This window comes from Vitis riparia, chromosome 18 (assembly GCF_004353265.1).
Source record: "Vitis riparia cultivar Riparia Gloire de Montpellier isolate 1030 chromosome 18, EGFV_Vit.rip_1.0, whole genome shotgun sequence".
Classification (NCBI taxonomy): Eukaryota; Viridiplantae; Streptophyta; class Magnoliopsida; order Vitales; family Vitaceae; genus Vitis; species Vitis riparia.
The window spans coordinates 27,680,341-27,689,550 of record NC_048448.1 but is presented as its reverse complement, the minus strand read 5'-3'; the positions used below and the strand labels follow the sequence as shown (position 1 = coordinate 27,689,550).

At 37.2% G+C, this 9,210-nt stretch overlaps 1 pseudogene; it reads right to left on the bottom strand.

Moving 5' to 3' along the window:
- Positions 1–292: 292 nt before the first annotated feature.
- Positions 293–1,667, bottom strand: LOC117905609 (annotated as a pseudogene).
- Positions 1,668–9,210: the final 7,543 nt, after the last annotated feature.

Sequence of the window (9,210 nt, the reverse complement as noted above, 5' to 3'; positions counted from 1 at the left end):
CTCTGGTTGAAAAATTGACGAGTACTCCTTGTTTTAAACCAGAAAAATCAAAGAACAGTACTGATGTGAACAGGAACAGACAGAGAGGCAAGATAACATACCATAATTGATTGAGGCACTTCCCAGTGACTGTTTTCTCCATCTTCTTCCAATGCCCTCTTACAGACAACATTCTTCACTAGTATATCTCAAATCCCTACATCAAAACCCTGAAGGATTGCACAAAACCCTCTCCAAAGATCGAACAAAAGAATTAAATATGAGAGGGAGGGTGTGGCTGTGAGCAAGTTTGTCAAAAATTAACCAGAACTTCCACGTCTGTGTTTGCTCCAAGGGTTGGATAAAAGAGACTCCCATATTCCTTTGACTTGTAATGAACTACATGAATTAGTTCTGAATCTATTGTGAAGAACACCTTCTTCTTGGTAGGATCAAATCCGCAACCAATTACCTTGTTTGCCCTTTCCCATTCTTCCTTCTCCGATTCGAATACAAGTTTAATTCCGTCGAGGTAGACAAAGCCATTGTAGTTAAATCCAATTGATCATGGGAAGTTGCCAGGAAGTTTCAAAGGAAAAGAGCCTCCGATGGTGAGCCCCATCGATAGCATTACGACTTCACCTTTGTTGTCATCCTTCGAGCCTAGTTTCATTTCTTTAAGATGGATTATAAATTCTGAATTGGCTTTAGCATTGGAATTCTCATGGACTAGTTTTTTTCTCTCACCTTCCTTAACCCAGCCAACTGCCTCAGGATCACCTTCACCTGAAAACAATATTGTGATTTTGAAGTAGGCTTCTTGCGGGAACAAGGAATTCCCCAAGGGAGGGCTTGGCAGAGGCAAAGCTGTTCTAATTACAGATGCAACAGCCATGGAAGGACTGCTCATATTCATCTTCTTTAACCTAGAATTCAATATGATCTTCTGCAAGAAATCAATCGATCCTTGAGACACTTCCCAGTTAATCTCTGTCCCCGTTTCTTTCCCATGTTCCTCCACTATGCATAATCCCAACAACGACAATCGCGTCGAGGGAGACAACATGTAGCTCATGAAACCAAATCGAGATCATCCATTTTCAACAAAATCCTTGTGTCCTTTACTACAACACCATCACCAAAATAACACGATCAGAAACACAGTTAGTATTCCGCGAGATTTTTCTGAACGGTCTTGATTCGGCTTCTCTGACTGACTTCGACAATAAGATTTCACGTATGAATCTCTTTTTCCGTGACTGTTGGATCCACTTTTTTACATGTAAGATGTACAATATTTGCTGCACATATCATCTGTTTGTCCTACACAACCACCTCAGGCTCCTGAGACAGAGAAAGATCTTTGGATCGAGAATTAGGACAATTATTTTCACTTTTCTTAACGAACTCTTTGTAGATATTAGTTTCAGCATTGTGAACGGGCAAGTTCCTGTCAGAGAATTGGTTGGATTTGAAGAGTAGAATGATTGTGATTTTGTTATGTTACAGAATAAGAAAATGAAGAGAAGGCTAACGATAACTGTCGAGATTTTTCGGAAATACTCGCCGGAGATTTGGATGGCGAATGGAAGGTGAGTGAAACTCCAGAAGAAGATGATCAGAACGAGGAAGAGTTCCGCGAAACGGAACAACTTTGTGACATTACGCAGGCGATGGTACTTTAACATAGCGTTGGATTTCTCTGCTTTAACAAGAGAGTGCAATGAGACACAACCCCAATAGAACTCTCAAGAATTCTAAAATGGTTGTGATCTGATCCTGTCATGCTTGATGTACTTTCTGTAATGGAATCTTGAAGTCTCCAGATCCCTAGGAGAAAAGTCCAGCTATTGCTTCTCCCTTGCTTTTTTTTCGTGAGATGTCATCCCACCTGTTTCTCTGGTGTGATATGCATGCTATCATTTACTTTTTCTCCAAAGAGTCAATGCATGGGGATAATTCATCCCACGATCCTCTTGTACTCCTAAAATAGTGCTCCTCATGTGCTGTTTTGTTTTTTTTTTTCTTTAATTCCTCTTCCTTTTTCCTCCAACTCCCTGCATACTGTATATATGGGTCCCCCTACCTTGCAAGCTACTCCTCTTCAGCCGTGATCTCCTCTACTTGATGGCTCCCAATCTCATGCAAAATTAAAAATAAAATTGAAATAAGAAATCATGTAATTAGAAATAGAATAAAATACGATAAAAAAAAAAAATCAAATCTCATAGCCACAAAATCCAAGATGCCAATTCATGGAATTTAAGAATGAATAAATAAGTAAATAAACAAATAAATTGAAAAAGGTATAAAAATAAATGTTAGATGTATGCAATTAGAAAAAGTCAAGAAATTAAATTAATGTAATGGATTATAATAATTTAAATGTCAAACTCAAACCATCAAAAATAAAAAAATTTATTTCATGCAATAAAAAGTCAAGCCAATACTCATCTTATCTCAAAAAAATAAGTAACCAAAATCAAGAACATTCCTAAGTGAACTATGCCAAAAGAAGTGTCCAAGTGACCTATTCTGAAAAAGTGCCTAAGTGACCTAAGGTGAATGTGTGCAAGCTGGAAGGTGTCTAGGTGAATCTAAGCGGGCCAAGGTGAACCTAAGTGGGCCTAGGTGAACCTAGATGAGTCTAACCTAAAGTGCACCTAAGAGCTACCTTAAAAGGGAAGGAAAAGCCAAAGTCTAAATCAAGACTGCCAATGGTCACAATAAGGGGTTAGATAAATCCCTCAACCAGAGTCTCCGAGGTGGCTCAAAAAAGATAAGTACATGAGTAGTGATGGGCCACCAGGGAATTGCTATAAAGTACCGAACAAACACCTAATAGGACATGTGCTAGGAGGACAAAATTGAGGGTCTACAAATATATCCCTCTTCGGTAGAGATCACGAGTGTAAGGGATGTGAGTAAAAATATGAATAATGAGTGGAACGAAGTGAACTATATCAAAGAACTAAAAACAAAGGACTCAAAATTTTTTCCTAGCACATAACAAGAGTAAGCTTGGAATATGGGGTCGCAATTACAAAAATGAAACAACTCTATGTCATGAGTTCAAGGCTCTATGTGGAAAGAATGACTCTAGGTCATATATGAGATGAACAACTCTGTGTCGTGAGCTCAAGGCTCTATATGCTAAGAATGACTCTAGGTCGTGAGCTCAATGCTCTAAATGTTAAGAATGACTCTAAGTCATAAATAATAAGAACGACCCTAGGTCGTGAGCTTAAGGCTTTAAATGGAATGAATGACTCTGGGTCATGATCTTAGGGCTTTAAATGTTAAGAATGACTCTGGGTCATAATTAAGACAAATGACTCTGGGTCGTGTGCTCAAGACTTTAAATGCTAAGAATGACTCTGGGTCACAAATAAGTAGAACGACTTTGGGTCGTGAGCTTAGGGCTCTAAATGCTAATAATGACTATAGGTCATAAATAAGAAAAAACGACTCTAGGTCGTGAGCTCAGGGCTCTAAATGAAAGGAATGACTTTAGGTCATGAATAAAATGAACAACTCTGGGTTGTGAGCTCAAGGCTCTAAATGGAAAGAATGACTTTGGATCATGAATAAAATGAATGACTCTGGGTCGTGAGCTTAGGGCTCTAAATGGAAAGAATGACTCTGGGTCATGAATAAAATGAACGACTCTAGGTCATGAATAGAATGAACGACTCTAGGTCGTGAGCTTAGAGCTCTAAATGGAAAGATAAAGAAGACCAACTCGAAAGTGGATAGAAAGCAAATGGCCTCAAGGCCATATACTCGAAATGACAAGGGTCGAACTACTGAACTAGGAAGGGAAATATGCCCCAGTATCCAGGGTTCTCACACTACTAAAACAACTGGTGAATCAATCGTTCGCTGAAATCAATGGGTCAGAAACCGATGCATCATGATGAACCTCTGAAAAATCTGAACTGAAAGAACTCTATATGTCTCAAGGGCTGCTCTGTTGACGAATCTCAAAAGGTAAATCTCGGAGAGTGTATACTGTGACTCATCTAAACGCAAATCTCAAAGTGCACAAAAATACTACTCATCTAGAAAACCTAATCCGCAAGGTAATCAATTACGAAAGTAATCTATCTCATAAGCATCTGGTTAAAGGATCTACCTATGCTCCTTGAGCCAAACCTAATGTAATCCATCTCTATCTGAACAAATCCATATAGGGAAGTCTTGATACAACTAATCCTCGAAAATCCCATACTAATACTCAATCTAGAATCAAGTCGCCCACTGTCTCAATCTCAAAGATACTTAAAGAAAATGGGGAAATATGCCCCAGTATAAGATCTGACGTTAAAGTCATGAGGTGAATAACCAACACCAATCATCCATCCTCGTACTATTGCAAAAACAAAATCTCATCAAGGAGAGGGGAATCTGCCCCCGTATGGATATCTGATCTGAAGTACAATGTCATGAGGTAACCGACCAACAATGATCATCCATCTATGCACAATCTCATCAAGGAGAGAAGAATATGCCCTAGTATGGATATCTGAAGTACAATGAAGAAACTGTCAGAATCCATCAGACATCTTTATAACCATGAATGAAGGTAGCCATACAACTAGGAATCTCGAAGAAATAAGGGAATATGCCCTAGTGTGGATATCTGATGCATGACAAAAGGACGAATGCGATATCGTCAATGAACTATATCCAAACTCAAAAATCCATCAAACATCAATATGTCAAGCAAGAGAGAGAAACCTAATGCTTTCAAAAGTATCTCCCATAAGAGAAAACATAGTAACGACTATACTTCAACCAATCTACAAAAGTCCGTCCAAGTGAAAACTGTCAAAGAAAACATCTGATCTCATGGCCTCGGGGTGGTCTTAAGACACAAGACGTAACGTAGGCCAAGGTGAAGAGGCAAATAAATGAAAGAAAACTAGGCTCAAATACCCAATGATCAAACCCATACCCTCGCATTTAACGTACAACGCACAAGAGAATCTCATGAGCATGTGAACTTCAGAGGAGTTGATGAGAATGTCGATGGTGAAATGAGAAAAGAGGATAAGTGGTCAAGCCATCAGCAAGTCATGTAAATGATGTGAAGAAAGGTGTCGAATCGGGAAAGTGTATAGGCATTGGAATGGCACGAAAAGGGAAATAAATAGTAGGAAAAAAGTAATGGGAAATCAAATGAAGGTAGTGAAAAAGTAAAAAGGAATGATGAGCAACGCATATCAGTACAACAAAGGTAAATCATATCAACCATAATGGAATGGAATAGTAGAGAAAACACTGATTTAGAGACCTTAGTGAAAGGTTACTAAACTCTCATACTTATAAAGTACAATAACTCTAATCTAAGAAGCATAGAATCTCACAGAACTTTCACATGAACCCTTGTCACTCCAAATGCATAACAAAAGTGGCTTAAGGAGTGAAACTCATATAAAAATCTCATAAGAATCCATAATGACAGATACCCAATAAACAAATCTCAAAATATGACCTAAGTGTTGGTTTCCATCTAAGTCTGTCAACCATGTGACCCCTTATGGAGTTAACTCTCGAATAACATAAGGCCCACTCCAACTAGGTCTGAACTTTCCTCTAGCGTCTCCAACCAAACCTCTAAGAATCCTCAAAACCAAATCCCCTTTTGTAATGGTCTAGGCTTAACCCGTTTCCTGAAGGCACGAGCCATCTTTCTCTGATAGGCCTAAACATGATTCACTGCTCTCAATCTCCTCTTATCTAAAAGGTTAAGCTGATCTAATCGAGCCTGGGCCCACTCTACCTTAGAAATCTACTTGTAGACCCTCAATTTTGTCCCTTTAACACATGTCTTTAAGTTCGTTTTCAGTGCTCCACATTAGTTCCTTGGTGGCCCAGTACTACTCACCACTTACCTTTTTCTGAGTCACTTTGGAGACTTTGGTTGAGGGATTATTTGATCCCTTATTGTGACCCTTGGCAACCCTAACTTAGACTTAGGCTTTTCTTGTTTTTTTAGGATAGCTTTTAGATACACTTGGCCCATTAGGCACCACCCTACGCCCACTTAGTCTTATCATAGGCCCGTTTAGGCACACTTGGCCCATTTGGACATTTTTTTAGTGTGAGTTGTATGACTTGCATGGTTACATGGCTTTTGGGCTCGGCTTTTGTTTATTGGTTTATTTTTATTTTTATTTTATTTTATTTTTAGTTTTAGTTTTATGATTATCATTCGCTTTTTATTGGTTATCTTCCTCTTTATATTATTTTCCTTAACTTATTTATTTATTTATTATTTATTTTTGTTTATTTATTTATTTATTTTTTTACCGTTTCCTAATTTATTTACTTGTTTATCTATTCATTCAATTATTTAACTTCAAGAATTTCATGTTTTTGCAAGGAAACTTACCATTGGAGTTTAAGGAAGGTGGGACTCTCCTTGGAAGGTTTTGGAGGGGAATTTGAAATTGGGAAGATTGCTTTTGATTGAGATTTAAAAAAAGAAGAGAAGAAAGGAAGGAGGAGAATTTTCCTTTTTGGAAACAAATTTAGGTCTTGAGGGGTGATATATATATAGGTGAGAAAAGGAAAAGAAGGGGGCGGCCGCACTAAGGAGAGATTGGATTCCAAAGAAAAAAAAAGGTGGCAATCGCAGGATGACCATGGCAGATAGACATGGCCGACATCTAAAAGAAGAAGGAGTTTTGATTCATTAAGGCTCACCATCACACAACCATTGAAGGGAGCCACAAAGGATTCTGGACATCAATACGACTGCAGATTTTGAGGGAAAGATGGGGATTTTCAGCACGCATGGGAAGGGAGGACCTCACTGGTTCTGGGATTCTTGAGAAGATATTCGCCAGCCTGCGTCTTCCTAAGATAAGTTCTTCATTTTAAAAATCCATGTTCCTCTCTATTTTTATTCCATTTGCAATTATTGATATTCGTTTAGATGATTAGAACGGCCAATCAAGGACCACATGTTGCTGTTGATTTTGGGTCCTCCATGGATTTCTTTATAGTTCCCAATTTGTCGTTTTTCTGTTGGTGTTTAAAAGCAGATTTAATCTCTTAGGGGGTGTTTGGTACACGGGAATAGAGAGTGGGAATAGGCATCCCATTCCTTTTCTCCCTTATTCCTATGTTTGGATAAATGTTAAGAAGGCGGAAATGAAATAAAAAATTATTCCGGCAGAAATCAAATCCAACTTATGAGTCGGATTTGCATTCATTAAAAGTAGGTGGTATTCTGATTCATTAAACCTATTTGATAATATAAAATAACCTAAATTATTATTTTACCCTCTTATCTTGTTTTTCAAACCCGATGTTTATCTTCTTTGTAAAGGTCTATCCATTCATCATCCACTTCTTATCTTTTTTTTTCTCTTTTTTTTTTCTTAGTAAAATATAATTCTATAGCTTTTTTTGCATGACAAATTATTTAAAATTTTGATAAAAAAAAACGAATATTTAAAATTTTTTAAGGTTATGGATTTTATCGGATATGATACTTGTTGAAAATTAGAATAAATTTGAATTCTTTTATTTCCTCTTTTGAAAATAGGAAAAACATTTGCTAACTTTGAGAATTTAAATATTATAATAAATAATTTTTTTTTTGAAAAATATAATTTTATAACTACTTAAGCATGACAAATTATTCAAATTTTTAATAAAAATAATAATTGAATATTTGTGCATTAGGGTTATACGATTTTTTATGGTTAATTTTTTATTTATTGAGTATATATATATTTTTTAGTCTTATTATTTAATAACAAAAAACCTCTCAAATTTTATTTTTTAAAAATAAAAGTAAAAATAAAAAAATATTTTAAATTATATGTAAGGATAGTATTGTAAATTTATTTCTTTTTCATTTCCATTCCTATTATTATCAAACATTGGAATGGAAACAAATAATCATTCCAATCTTGCATTCCTAAGTTCATCCAAATGCTAGAAATGGAATCATCAAATTCATTCCATTCCACTAAAAAATAGGAAAGGAAACAAAATATTATTTTCATTCCCTATTCCGACATACCAAACACCCCCTTAGTGATTTTCATTCTTTCTATTATGTTTTACCCTATTTTATTTATATATTTATTTTTATTTACCCACTTTTAAACCCACTGATTGAGACACGAGGTGTGGCTGTGATAATACTTTGAAGGTGTGAAAGCTATACAATAGGATGGGAAAGATAGATTGTTCCTCTTGCAGGGTTCAAGTGAAAAGCTCTTGTACGATTCTAAGCAGAATGAAGAACATCGAATCCTTCTTATTAGAAGGATTGAGTGATAAATGTTGTCCTAGTCTGTCCACCAGATACTCTTTCAATCATCTATAAACCATGAGCCTGCCACAAGTATCATCAATGGAGATTGATGAGGAAGTTACAAAATTGATTGAAAAAGGTTTCGGGAAGGATCAGTATTCTAACACATTTGAGTTTATCTTCATGGTTTGTGAGACCATGGTGCGCGTGGGATGATCCGGCTGGCCCTCAGTCTTGATAATGTGATACAGTATTTGATCAATGAGGCCAAGACCCAGCTCGGGCTATCATTAAAGCCTGCTGTTTCTAGTCCAATTTCACCTCCTCATGTGAACCCTTCACCTGTTTCGGATCTTCCCTTACAATTCACACCATGCTCGCCTGCTTCAGCTTGGCCATTTCCATCATCCCTGCCTAGAAATTCCTACTTGGATCCCCAAGTCAACGGTGATCAGCAGCAAGTTCATAAGTTAAGGGATTTTATCCCTCAAAGGTACTCATATTCTGTTCTAGATGATTTTCGCCTCTAGAGCCAAATCCGCTTCTTGGCCATAGAGGACCAGTTATAGAATTCGGTTGGTTCAGGAATATCGGGGAGTTACTACTACGCTGAAGAAGCATTAAATACTAGAATCAGATGAAGGTCTCCCAGCTTGCCTGAATTTCCGCTCAAGGTCTGCCATTACTTCAATAAGGGATTCTGTAAGCACGGGAACAACTATAGGTATTTCCATGACCACCCCATACTCGAAAGCTTCTCGTAGATTTTCAGCCCGGGTGCCAATAAGCTCTCTTAAAAAGCTAGAATTGGACCTCACCGAGCTTCTGAAATCCATGAGGAATTGGAGCGACTTTAAATCCATGTGCGGAATAAACACCTGCTATCTGTCCAAGCTGAGATGACTCCCGGGAATCTGCAGAATTTGCACTCTCAATTGTAAGAGGGATAGAAA